The 14,300-nt window shown below is 43.4% G+C and overlaps 1 protein-coding gene across 1 annotated transcript in view; it reads right to left on the bottom strand.

Annotated features, from left to right (window-relative positions):
• Positions 1–14,300, bottom strand: part of ZSWIM6 (zinc finger SWIM-type containing 6) — a 95,509-nt gene that overhangs the window by 22,313 nt on the left and 58,896 nt on the right. The window lies entirely within an intron of this gene.

Here is a 14,300-nt window from a genome sequence, read left to right as displayed (position 1 = left end):
GCGGGCCGTACAGTTCAGCTGAATTCCCATTTGACAACATCTAACCCTCCTAACCTGCCCGCCCCTCACCATGTTACATTTACCCTCAGCTAGGTGGAGACAATGTGATCTGAATGAGGAGACTGAGGAAGTTACTGCCAGACACCGATACTGTGGCTAACCTGAGGACAAAAGGATTGGGCATGTTGAAAGCAAACTGCCCCATCCTTGTCGCCGACATCTGTTGTCTAGAGGTCACCCATTTACACGCAATTGGCTGGACATCTCAGATTAGCATTCACCAAATCCACATATCTCAGACATGTCAAAGCTTTGAAGGACACTCACGGCATAACAGGGCCTGTGGATACATTCAGCATATCTGCAGATGCTCTAACGTCTACATCAGATGTAAAGTCAAACATGTGAACAAGCCAAAACTAGCAAGCCATTTCAATCCTATCCGAAAGCCTTACAAAGATTTCCCCAAGCACAAGTTTTGGCCAAGACCCGCTATATATTCTATACAACCATTAACTTTCACCCAGGACCAAAACCTGGAGATGCGCCAACTATTGGGGACCATCAAAAGTCTGACAGAGACCGGTCCACAACTCGCACTGAAACTACATGCCAAGATATCGCCTTGTTAACCATTTCAAAACCACAGCAGGCAAAGATTGTTCTTAAAGCAGATTTATACCGATTTACATATATTGTGCAAGAATCCATCCGGGGACCGTCACATAAGCCTCTTTGTTGCACAAAAGCTTGAGGGTGGGCCTTTAAGGATTTCAACGCATCCAAGTAGAGTGGGAAGCTGAAGACTTATCATTTATGCCATTCACAAAGAAGTCACGCAAAACCAAAAAAAAAAAAAAATTCAGATAAGAGAAATGGTCGATATGAGGAGGATTTGATGGCAGTCACATTCCTTCGCCACATGCGCTCCTTCTGTTCTGCTGTATCCAGCTCATCACTCAATTCTCCCGGGAAAGCATCTAATAAAAGACTTTACCCTACACTGACTCTCAAAACATATGTGGAGGATATGCCACTGCCAATCACATATTCCCCCAATTACGTTTTAATAGGCACTTACAATTCTAGGGAACCCAATCCAAGAGACAACAGATAAAAATAGCAATATTTTATTCAAACCTGGTGAGCAATCTCGCATGTCGGCGGCTGGCCTTCCTAAAGCCAAAAATCCTTCTGTATATATTGGTTTGGAGGATGCAATAAGTAGGAATAAATGAAAGGCGCCTTGTCACAAAGAAGTCTTTGGCCTTTGCAAATCGGAAATATGCTGCCCATTGTTCCTAAGCCTGAATGTGGAAGAGGATATAGGAAATTCTCCATCACAGCTGGTGTTTTCAGACTCAAGATAGAAGACAATTTTTCTTCCTTCCTAATGTAGCACCAACCTAAGCCACAGCGCAGTTCGTGGGCTATAATATCAAACGCCAACCACTTGCTGCAATCTAATATTTATCTCATGCTATGAAGTGATAGGGAGCATGAAGCATTGTAGGAGACCTGGCCATCATGTGGAAGCCTGTATAGTGACGAGAGTTGTTGCCCTGATCAATTCCAAGGCAAAAAAAATAAAAAATATAATAATAATAATAATAATAATAATAATAATAAAATACACCCAAAGACACCAAAGGAATGTAAACTGTACAGGGTAGTGTCTGTAAAAGTGCTGAAGACTATGTTGGCGCTATACAAGCAAAAGAAGTGTATGCCTTCTATAATCTATATTCTGATTTATACTGTACAGGCTGAAGAAGCGGCCATTCTTCCTGAACTTCTCCTCTGCGCTGTAAACATTTACTGGTCTGCTTTACGGAAGTGTCATGGCGGCAAAAGTCTGAAGCAAATTCGATAAAGATTTCTAGACTTGCTCTGTAGGGAAGGGAAATAGATCAGCTATATCATCATCTATTGTCAGAGGATGCAATGATGGGTATTATGCAGTTTTAGCTATAAAGGTGTGAGCTTCTATTGTAATCCTGTCTTGTTTGTGACATCAATCAATCATCGACTATGGCCAATTCAGTTAAGGTTGGCTTTGCATGTGTCAGTCTATTACTAGGCTTAGGGGCCAGCGAGAAAGGTGCAGGACATAGTATTTCTTAAAATAGTTACATGATATAGTGTTTAAGAAAAAAAACAAAACATTTTTTTTAAAAAACTACCTACTTTCTGCAGGATTATTATCCTGAGCACAAAAAAAAATTAATCTCTGCCAAGCTGTGCCATATTTAGCAGGAGATTAATGTAAGGGTGGGACATAGGCAAGGAGTCGTAGCCGCAGTCAGTTTATACCAGGGAACTGACTGCTGCAGCTAGTGGTCTTACAGCCAGTCACAGGATAGAGGAGAGAAAATTGGGAGGAAGTGGGACGTATCTGCCTCAAAATCCTGACCAAAAAGACGGCTCCCAATACTTTTGTCCGGGAGCCATTTGTTCTGACTCCCGGAAAAAGAAGAGAGATGCTCATTCAGGCGGATTCGTCTCGTGCCATCCACCTGAAGACACTCCCTCCCTACTAGGCCCATTCATTTGGGCCTAATCCGGAGCCTATTGTGTGACTGGATGGCGATGCACTGCACCAGCATCCAGTCACAGCTACCCATATTTTGGTCCGGCCTCCACCGCAGGTGCCGGACCAAAAAAACCCCATGTGAACTTACCCTTAAAGGGTTGGGATATCTGTTGTGTATTTTCCATGATCAATGTTCCTTTAAAACAGATAAAAAGAAGGGGGAGAGGTCAATTTGTATAACAAGGCTATGACAAATCCCCCCCCATCAAAGGGAAGGGAGGTGGGTGGATACCCTGGCACCAATTTTATATACATGTAATTCTGTAAAATTTTAAACACTTTACCATTTCTAGAAAATTTGGAAGTCTTATTTGAGAGCCCAAGGCCTAGTATTCACCATATCTAATTCTTCTGGGTCACAGATCCCTCTCCCAAGTGCAATAAAACGTACAGGAACGAGCCATGCATAAACTATAGCCAGAAGTAAATTGTACAAGCACACAAGACCTGACGTAATTTACACATTTTGTTAAGGGCTGGGGTAATGGCTTCTTTCAGTAGAAGGGTGGGGGGCAGCTCATATGTATTAAAGCTCCATAGCTGCGATAAATCAGGAACGTGCTCTTTTGACCTCTGGTGTGCTGAAGGCATTTGGTAACCAATCACGTAAAATGGATTCTACATCAGGACCAACCGAGATTACAAGGCAGACCCAGGGCAGCTCCATCACCGGCCACGTCTACCCTTTATTACAGAGAACATGCCTACAGCAGGCGGATCTGCTTATATTCCAGCAGCCAAGCAGATCTATAATGTACAGAACCTGGAAAATACTGAAACGTAGGCAAATAACCTTCTATAGTCACAGTTGTTACCTCTGCTTTGCACCGGTTCAAGGCCCCGATTGCTCTTGAATGCCGGCTGCAGCAAGCACCAGTTCTAGAGGCGGCGTTTCTTGGAAGAACAGAATGTTTCATTTTGCTCTAATTCATTCTATTACTGAATTAAACTTTGATGTATTGGTCTTGACAAGTGCTTCATGCTGATTGTATTGTGCATGATAGTATAATCACTCCCCATGCATTTCGCACTGGCTGGCTGATTAATGCAATAGATTTTTGATGGCAAAGGGGGGGGGGGGGGGAGAGAGGCCGCGCCATCCTGAAGACTGCATGCTATTTGTAAGCCAAGGGGGATGGGAGAAGAGACAGGACTGGAGCTCGGGAGAGGGTGGTAGAGCTCGGCCACCTCTGTAGGTTTTCAGATCAAGTTTAGAACTAGAGATATACAAGATTGGAATAAGGGTGGCAACAGTATGGCATGAAAAATAAATAAATACAATGAAACCCATGCACAACACAAGTCTACATAAACGGTTGACCATCCATCTTTTTTGTATCCATTGTGTGAATGTGCATTTCTGTTTTTGCTGCATGTCCAGACTGTGGGGATATGCATCGAAAAGAAAAAATACCGTATTTTCCGGACTATAAGGCGCACATAAAAACCTACGATTTCCTCAGAAATCGTAAGTGCGGCTTATAGTCCGGTGCGCCTTATATATGGATGGAAGCAGCGGCAAAGTCTGCGTGCCGCTTCCATACATACATAAAAGGCACCGTAAGGGTGCATTCACACTACGGAATGCCGGCGTGTATCACAGCCGTACACGCCGGCGTTACAGCAGGGCTGCCGGACACTTCCTATTCATTTCTATGGGAGCTGGCATGCGAGCGCTCCCCATAGAAATGAATGGAAAAAAGCAGTCCATTCATTTCTATGGGGAGCGCTCATATGCTGGCTCCCATAGAAATGAATGGGAAGTGTCCGGCAGCCCTGCTGTCAACCCGGCGTGAAACAGAACGTGAAACTTACCGAGCGGTGCAGGGCGGGTGGGCATTCAGGCCTCCTCTTCCTCCGATGTCCTGACCACTTCCTCTGGCGCTCGCGAATTGATAATGGCCTGGGCGCATGCGCAATATCATAATGCTTCTACTACGGCTACTGCGCATGCGCCCAGGCCATCATCAGTTAGCGAGCGCCGGAGGAGGAGGACGGAACATCGGAGGAAGAGGAGGCCTGAATGCCCGCCCACCCTGCACCACTCGGTAAGTTTCACATTCTGTTTCAGGGTTTTATTTTAAAACAGGGGGGTGGGGGGGTAGTTTAATGTAACTTTTACGGTTGGGCTCTATCAGCATGATTTTGCTGATAGAGCCCCTCCTCGCCTGCCGAGCGCTTCCAATAGAAGCGGCTGGCACGCGGGGGGTTAAGCGGCCACTGGCAAAGTCTGCCTGCCGCCGCTTTCAATAACATATAATGCGCACCGGACTGCGGCTTAAAGTCCGGTGCGCCTTATATATGAACCGAGACGGACTATAAGGCGCTCATGGGCAATGCGCCTTATAGTCCAGTGCGCCTTATAGTCCGTAAAATACGGGTAAACTATTTTCTGGCAATACCTTGCACCAAACCTGTGAAAAATGGACGATAGTACACAGACTGTTTGTGCAGTTTTTCTAAGCAGCATGGTAGACAAAATATAGTGTGTGCAACTTTTTTTTTTTTTTTTTTTCTCACTGGTCCTTGGAAAAGAGGGGCACAGATATGTAAACCGCTCCACTGACTATAATGACTCATGTGCTGTTTGTGTCCTATTGGATAATACTTTGATAAATGGGGGAGGAAAAAATAATAATTATATATTCATTCATTATAATATCTATATATCCATCTATCTCATGGAGCTGTGGCCTTACACTGTATGTAGTTTTATGTATAAGCAACTTACCGTATATACTCGAGTATAAGCCAAATTTTTAAGCACAGTTTTTGTGCTGAAAAAGCCCCCCTCGGCTTATACTCGAGGCAAGCATTAAAAAAAAAAAAAAAAAAAAAAAAAAAAAAATAAAATTGTAAATCCTTCCTTTCCCTAGAATACATATAAAAGTAGAAAATGACAAACAAACACATTAGGTATTCCTGTGTCTGACAGTGCCCGGTCTACTGAATATAGGGGATCTGCAGTGCTCCTGTTCCGTCAGGAAGGGCTTAATAGGAGCACTGCAGATACCCTATATTCAGCCAGGCTGAATTCCACATGGGGAGGGGGGGGGGGGGATGAGGGAGTCCTCAAGCTCAGGGAAGGGGCAGACAGACAACCAAAACACCCCTTCCACAGCAACTACTACACCCAAAAACCATTTTAATTTTTGAAATTTTCCAGTAGCTGCTGCATTTTTTCCCTAGCCTTATACTCGAGTCAATAAGTTTTCCCAATATTTTGTGGTAAAATTAGGGGGGTCGACTTATACTCAGGTCGGCTTATACTCGAGTATATACGGTAAGTGTGGTATTGATCCTAGTGGTTTAACATATAGACTAAACACTAGCATAGGTAAGACTTGTTGAGTGAATGAGTGGCTGAGGTCATACAGCGTTGATTAGATAAAGTTAGGATTGACACTGGGCAGCACGGTGGCTCAGTGGTTAGCACTGCAGCCTTGCAGCGCTGGAGTCCTGGGTTCAAATCCCGCCAAGGACAACATCTGCAAGGAGTGTGTATGTTCTCCCCGTGTTTGTTTGGTTTTCCTCTGGTGGGTACTCTGGTTTCCTCCCAAATGCCAAAGACATACTGATAGGGACTGTAGATTGTGAGCCCTATATGGGACAGTGACTGTCAATGTCTGCAAAGCGCTGCAGAATTTGATGGCGCTATGCAAGTAAGCAGAATGAATGAATGAATGAATGAATGAATGAATGAAAATGATTTACACAACAATCCACAACATGAGGATATAGCCACCTAACATGCAGATTGACAAAGGAAAGACATCATTGGGTTACTACGAGGACAGTTCTACCAATATAGAGGCAGAAAACTGTGTAACATTTTTGTTTCTGCCATATTGTCACAAAGCAGGTAAATAATATGCAGATATTTAACAAGCCCTAGGAAAGATCTACATATATAATACAAGACTACAACCTGGGCAAGTATAAAGAAATGTACTGATTAAGGATCAAATAATTTCTCAAAGGACAAGTTCACAGGAGGGGGGGGGGGGGGAGAAGCCGGAACCAATTTTGGGTATAGGAGGAAAGATATTGCCAAGCCTGCCTTTTAATGAATTGGAGGATCTTGACTGTCCATGACCATCAGCCATTTATGAAAGAGTCAGAATCATGGAAAAAAATAAAATAAAAAATATATAACATAGGAGCCTGAGTCAGTGGTTTGGCCTTCTGACTCCACATCCTTGGTTCAAAGAAGTCATTCCACTATAGTCATTTTGTCATGAATGGGAGGAATCTGCAATGAGGTCAAATCTGCACTGCAGATTTTTTTTTTGGCCTACACCCCTGATCATACGTGAACGAGTCATATTGTCTGGTTCCTAGTTTTCTTTTTCCATTTGCTTGAGTCTTCTAGACTTTTGCAAAGTCATCCCCTGCCATTCCTCAGGCTCTTGAGCCAAGAGGAAAGAGAAAGGACACTCCTACACAGAACTGGATACCCATTTCGGGGAAACCCCTTTAACATGTGCCCACAAAACTACACTCCCCGTCTTAGTTTCATATTACGCTTCTAAGACTTACGGTAACAATTTCAGTTTTATTAAACTGTCACATGAATAAGTCTCCTCGGATAGCGGCGCCAATTACATCTCGCTTTAGAGTTGACAAGTATAATGATTCGGTGGTGGCATAGGAGAAGGATCCGGAGGTTGTTTTGCATTACAGGTTAAAAAATGTGGGTACTTTTCTCATTTAATTTGTCACTTATCCTTTTCTAAGCGGACATGCAAATTGCAGCAGAGAGGCAAATGGGGCTTTTAGTTTCAATATAATCCCCATATTTAAAATGATCCGTAATGGCCCGGTGTTGGAGTGAGCCTGCCATTGTCTCGCAGTGAGCCCCACTGGTGACTTGTGACATTTGTATTCAGGTCCTATGTTCTCCATGTTGCTAAAGGGCTTCCAATTTCATTTCACAGCCAGGAGCGAGCAGAAAACACCAATTAACTTGCAGATCCCATTTGCTGACAAGAATCAGCCCCCTTCTCAACGCCTGGCATCTGGTGGTGCTCTGATCTGAGCACAGACCCACGCAAGGGCACAAGTCACAGTTTTTAATAACCAAGATTAAAGGAAAAAGAAAAGCTTGCATTATATTGTGAGCTTACAAGTTACCGTTCAGTGCACGGCCGGGTCTGAGCTGGTCCCATCAGCGTCTCACTATAAGAAGAAACCATCTATATCCATACCCTGCCCTTGTGAAGTATTTATCCCCCCACACCCCCGAAACAATCCCAGAACGTAAATGAAGCGAGTCCTTGAGTTGTGTCATGTTAAGCAGTTTCTTAGTCATACCTTTACTGTCTAGGTGACATCCTTTACAGGTTACAAATATTCCTTTTAGGCAAATTGGAACAATGCAGAAGCAAGAAAATGACAACTATCCCTTTATGAGCCAATAGGGTTAATGTAGATCGTGAGCCCCATATAGGGATCACTATGTACATATTTTATTTTTTTTTTTTCCCTCTCTCCACGCAAACACGGGAAGAACATACAAACTCCTTGCAGATGTTTTTCCTGGCGGGATTCGAACTCAGAACTCCAGCACTGCAATGCTGCAGTGCTAACCACTGAGCAACCGTGTTGCCCCCCTAACCTGCACCATTTTTGGACTGTTCCAGCACCTGGGATAAAATATAACTTTCAATTAAGGTTAATAAAAACTGAAAACAGGGAACAACCCTACAGGCAAAAGTAGGATACCATAATCCAAAAATGCAACAAAGGGGGAGGATAAAAGTGGTATGTCTACCATGAAAAGCCACCACTTTATCACAAACGTGCAGCAAGAAATTGATCTGCAAGCAGGATTTTTCTTTGCTGTTTTCTGCAGAAACCCAGCGAACCCCATTATGGTCTATTATAGGTTTTCGAGTGCAATGCTTTTCAGTTCCGCTTCACGCGAAAACCCCGAATGTTATTGTATACCTAGCGTCACAGAATTGTCTTCTACTTAATAACCATCTGTCAAAAATGATGACCCCCGCCGATCACCGGATATTAGATTTCCTGGGTGTTCCAGTGCTCAACATCAATCCATAGATTTGGATGCCCCCAGTTTTTGGTCCCTACCAAACCAAGAGTATGGAAGGAACAGAAACCACCAAGCCTAGGGTTGTATGGAGCGGGCAGATTCCCCATCCAAACCCTTCCCCAAGCATGAGAATAGACAAGGTGCACCTAGTGCTGACCCAGGGCCATTTTCGGAAGGCTATGTGATAATAAACATCCCCTGTTTATATTACACATCCACTTATTCCCCGAGAATATCTCCCATCCACTTATTCACGCGATGCACCATGTATCACAACATGCTTTGTAAAAAGGCTATAATTTCCAGGCATCACCTCCAATTTCCAACGACAGAGCAAAATATAGAATTATGGAAAGTATGTAAAATAAAACAGACAACGGCGGCTATGAATAGTCTGACAGCGATTGTTTCTCCACCGAAATGAAACTGCAATTTCCTCGCCTATTTAGATGAAGAAAAAAAAAAAAGAAAAGAAAAAAAAAAGGCAACATTTGCTGATTGTTCTTCCTTTCTGCAGTCTTGACAGAAGGCAGCGCACAGATAGAGAAGACAAATATCCTCTCTGCTGCCGTTTCCTGTCACAAATGTGCTGGATTACCTCCACAGGCCTGTCTAGTTCTGGACATCTCTCCCACAAGCTGCCGCCTTTATAGCGATGTACCATGACATTCTGTGTGATTGGCACCCGCAGGCTCAGAGGCGCAATGAGCAGGAGGGAAACCTGAACATTCTGGACATTGGACTGGAACTTTCTGGACGTATACTTGTTGTGGACATATGGCCTCCATAATAGCGGACCAAGATGAAACGTGTTTATAAAAAAAGGACCAGTCAACTCTCCCAATATGTCTATTTTAGTAAAGAATTTTATCCCTTGTGAAAATTTGAAATCAGCTTCTCTTGTTCCTCTTATTCTTTCTCAAAACTGAACGCAGTACGGACCCCCTGACCCTCAAAACTGAATAAAATTGACAACTGGAAGTCAAAGGGATTGGTGTAGAGATGGGCGAACCTCAAAAGATTTGCAAGGTTCAGCCCTTCAGTTCGTTTTGTACAACGCTTGTTCAGATAACTTTCGGCTTTATGATACTCTGGATTCTCAGATGCTATATTAAACAGGAGGCCCAGGGGAGGATAGGGAGAACACACTTATATTCGCCTCATCTCGTCTGGGCATTTTGTCAGCGTCCTCTTCAGGCCTCAGTCTGACATTACTGCTCTCAGGGTCACCACTGCGGCCTGTGATTGAGTACCCAACGTGACCTCTAAGACCCAAAGTATCACGATGCTCGGCGTGGCGACAATCACAGGCCTCAGTGGTGACCCTGGGGCATGAGACGTCAAACAGGCTGAAAGTCCACCAGGGAAAACTGGCAGATGCCCAGGAGGAGTGAGGCAAGGGGAGTATAAGGCCGAGTTCACAAAGTGTTTTATGTTCCGGATTTTGACGGCGGAATCTGCCTCCAAAAAATGCCTCTCATTGACTTCAATGGGAGCCACTCACTTTTTTTTCCTCTAGCAATTTTTTTTCAGTAGAGTACTGAAAAAAAAAAAAAAAAAAAGTCTATGGGCACATGAAGTAAAAAACAGGACAGGCTACGACCATCATCCCTGCGCCGTCTGCATTTCATCCATTTTTCACAGATTCATTGTAAGGAGAGGCTGAAAAATAAAAACTTTTGCAGGCGCAAAAAAAGAAATGACAGATTAATCAGAAGTGGATCAAAACTGATCAGAAATGTGTCATTTTAATTTCTAGGAGGAATAACAGCACAATGCCGAGATCAAAACAGGTACTATGGAAGGTATTCAAAAGACGACCTCTCTCCTAAATTCTTTTTAGTAGTAATCCTCTTTAAGAAATATGCGGCAAGCAGTCTGTATAATACATGCACAGGCGCAGAACAACTACACAGTACTGCTATGTGCGGCTCGTCCTTCCTGGCACAGGATATAATAGACCAGCACCTGATCTGTGCACCACATAGTCAGCAGATATCGAGCAGACCAGTGTATACTGACACTAGGCCACCCTTACCTGTGTCCACCTATGCCCCCCTATAGCCTAAGCCTGAGGGCAGGGTCCTCTGTCCTACTTGTATCAGGTTAGTCATTCATTGTACACTGTAAACCCCTTCCTAGATGTTCAGCACCATGGAATTAAAGATACTATATAAATAATTTGGGCTCGCCGCTCCTCCCTCTGCACCATTTTTGACACAGAGCTACAGAAGCTCAGATTCTGACGCTCAACCCCATATTTTTGAAATGTCCATTAGGGATCTGACCAATTTTTAAGACCAGAAGGGGCTGACGCTAGGTTCACACTAACATTAGGCTATCCATTGTGCAGGTTTGCTAGGGGACCCAAAAAACAAAGCTAACCAGCTGAGGTGGTTACCTGTGGACCCCATAGACCAGGGGTAGGGAACCTTCGGCTCTCCAGCTGTTGCAAAACTACAACTCCCAGCATGCATACTCGATCTGCTGTTCCTGAACTCCCATGGAAGTGAATGGAGCATGTTGGAAGTTGTAGGTTCACAGCAGCTGGAGTGCCGAAGGTTCCCTACCCCTGCCATAGACTAATGAGGTTAGCTGCGTGTCCCACCTGAAAAATGCAGAGAAAAATTCTGCTTGTAAAACTTTTCACTCTGCAATTTTTAAGTAGGTTTGGGGATGGAAACCCCAAAATAAAGAGGGCTAGTGTTAACCTAGCTGTAATGGTTACTCTGTACTTCCTTGGTCATCTGAGTTGTCCAAGCACTATAGTCTTAAAGAACCACGAGGTCTGGGTCTAGTGTTGCTATTGCATGTGTCTGAAAGTGGTCACCTCAAAACTGGAACCTGCAATATAACCCTACACGTGACATCTTCAGAAGGATGGTATGATCTGGAATTTCAGGAAACCTAACATGCCTCTCCTTGAAGACATGCAAGCAGACAAGGAGTAACGTGTACCATTAGCTTTGTCTGTAAGCCATGAAACTGTACACCATAAGACGCCACGTCTAACAAAGCTCTTGTGCGCCAGGACAGATGCGCATACGTCATAATTGGCAGGTTCATTCCATTGCTTCCAACATGGGAATCTTCTCCCAGGAGGTAGAGGGGCATTTAGGAATTGCACTGCAGTGGTCTCAGATGTTCTGGTGCATTCTCCCCTATTTGGCAGCACGATTATTATGTCTACACAAAACATCCCCACAGGATAGCGGTGTAAAGAGAAAAAAATATTTACCATTGTATGCTGCGCTCCATCCCATGAGGCGACAATGTACACAATACACCAGAGCGGAGGAAGGTGGTACATCTGGCTACTAACACTTGGGCAATATATAATAGTGACAAACTGTTCTGAATGAAAATCCTGAATAAAGCAAGGTTTGTGTTATAGGGGTTTCAATCAGAAGAAGAAAAAAATACAAATATTTCATATATTAGAATTCGTAAAGTGAGGTTCTTGGTTTTTGCACTTTGTTCAAATTAATTGCAAGCCCACCTGCCACAACAAGGCGACCTCTGTTAGGTGGGTCCCTATTCGAACATGACTCTCAGGGGTGTGGCCGACTCCATTTTGGTCATGGACGCCACCCATTTGTCCAAGGGTGATTTTAATTAGATCATAAAGAGTGAACTATCATACCCTATTCATTCAGAGGCCACAGGTCCAGAGAGAGGAGGTCATCTGTGGACTATGCAAGACGAGGGATGGCTAAAAATATTTGCCCTCACTTCATAGGAGACCAAGACCCCCAAGAGAGGCAAGTCATTTTACTGTAGGGACCCACCTAACAGGTTGCCTTCTCATGGCAGGCCTACTATTACAGTTTGATCAAAGTGTAAAAACCAAGAACCTAATTTTCATGTATCCTTCTATACAGTAGGTACTTAAAGTGATGCTATTGGTGCTAGCAGAATGAAGTTATAACCTTTTTGGGTTTGTATTTGTATCAGTCACAGCAATGTGCACTTACATTTCTTGGTTACATTGTTGGGCAGGAATGACCATTTTTTGTGTTTTATGCAAGTGTACTGTCAGGCGTTGTTCCCTACCCCCAGGTGATGACCAAGCCATAAAGCCCACCATGCTGACAGTACAACAATATCAGTACCTGAAACAAAATGGCACTCGTCTCTGCAATGGCGGGAGGGGGTTCTGGGGGGCCTTTATAATGGTATATAACATACCCTATGTTAGAGGACATGAAAGACTCTTTAAAGAGAAGTCACTACATCGAACCGCAAGAGGGCCTCAATATTGTAATTCCAGAACATGTCCATAACTTTCAAGTTTACTTTTATAGAATTTGGCAAAAAAAAAAAAAAGTATTTTTATATTACACACACAAACCTCCAAAGAAACAACACAGCATAGACACCACTGCTTTACTAGGCATGAGTAATCGCCAGCTTGGCAGTACCGCGGTTGCCCACGGGCAAGTAAGCATGGCAGCATAAAGCAGTCTCTGCCCCCTTAGATGTAGCATGTATCACTTCGCAAGGCAAATGCTCAATTACGAGGGGCACAGGGCGCTATTGGAGCCCTCATTTTGGCTTTTATCAACGCAAAAGTAAAAGAAAACCTATTTAAAGTCTCAACATTCAAAATCCTGAACCAGAAGTGAGAATAAAACTTCCATTTGGTAACTAAAGTTATAATAACTGAGTAACCTCCATAAACACTAGCGGCTCACTAGCCTGGGCTATGTTTACCGAGATATTATTGTCAAAATTACAGTTTAGGCTTTACTCACATTACCATGGAAATAGCAAAAGTTATTTTAGGGGGAAGGAAACCGAATCCACTAAGCATTAAATCACCAAAAAGAAACCCATACAGACTTCTATAAAACGCCATTAGTGAGGTTGGTTTTTTTTTTGTTTAACATCTGCAGATTATATATTTTCTCTTTACTCAATTTGCATACAAAAAACATTGAATGGAAGATTCTGTTTAAAACTCTGCAAAATTTTTCCCTTCTATTTGCATATAGATATATCCATGTTAGTGGTGACGGCCTCTTGTCTTTCAGATGCCAATGACTACGACCATGAATGCACAAACTTTTTATGGTCCGGGACTTGTCGGAAGGGTCCTAGGAAGTCCCTGTGTTCATTATCATATCAATTGGCAACAGCCCAAAACAAATGACTTACTAAGTTGTGTCCTCTGCCGGCTGGTGAAGGTGCATGTAGTATTTGGGAAAATCTAAACGGGCACCATCATGGACCTATATTATATTTGCACATATATGACTAAGTGTTTTATTTAAAATAGAAAGTAATACATGGACCCCCCCCCCTAAAATATAAAGGAGTTACCATTATATTTATCCTGCGCCGCTTTCCGTCCACCCTCTGTAAAATCTGTCACTGATTTACAAAGGGGAAACAAAAAAAAAAAATCCAGCACAGTCCTCTACAAATTGTACAAGTACAGCCAGTTCCCTTTCCGCTAGCGATAACAGCAGAGAAAGCCGTTCATGGATCCTCTTAGAGCCAGGACCACGGGCCATTCCCATGGTTCATTCGTCCCCAACCACAGGGAAGGGAGGGGAGCTGGGGGCGCGAAGGAAAAAAAAAAAAAAAAAAAAAAAGTGAACACAGTTCCTGCATTGTATGCCAAATTACTCCCTCGCACAGTGCCAAGTT

The sequence above is a fragment of the Leptodactylus fuscus genome, chromosome 1 (genome assembly GCF_031893055.1).
Source record: "Leptodactylus fuscus isolate aLepFus1 chromosome 1, aLepFus1.hap2, whole genome shotgun sequence".
NCBI lineage: Eukaryota > Metazoa > Chordata > Amphibia > Anura > Leptodactylidae > Leptodactylus > Leptodactylus fuscus.
The sequence above is the reverse complement of the archived record's forward strand: the minus strand, read 5'-3'. Positions and strand labels throughout refer to the sequence as shown.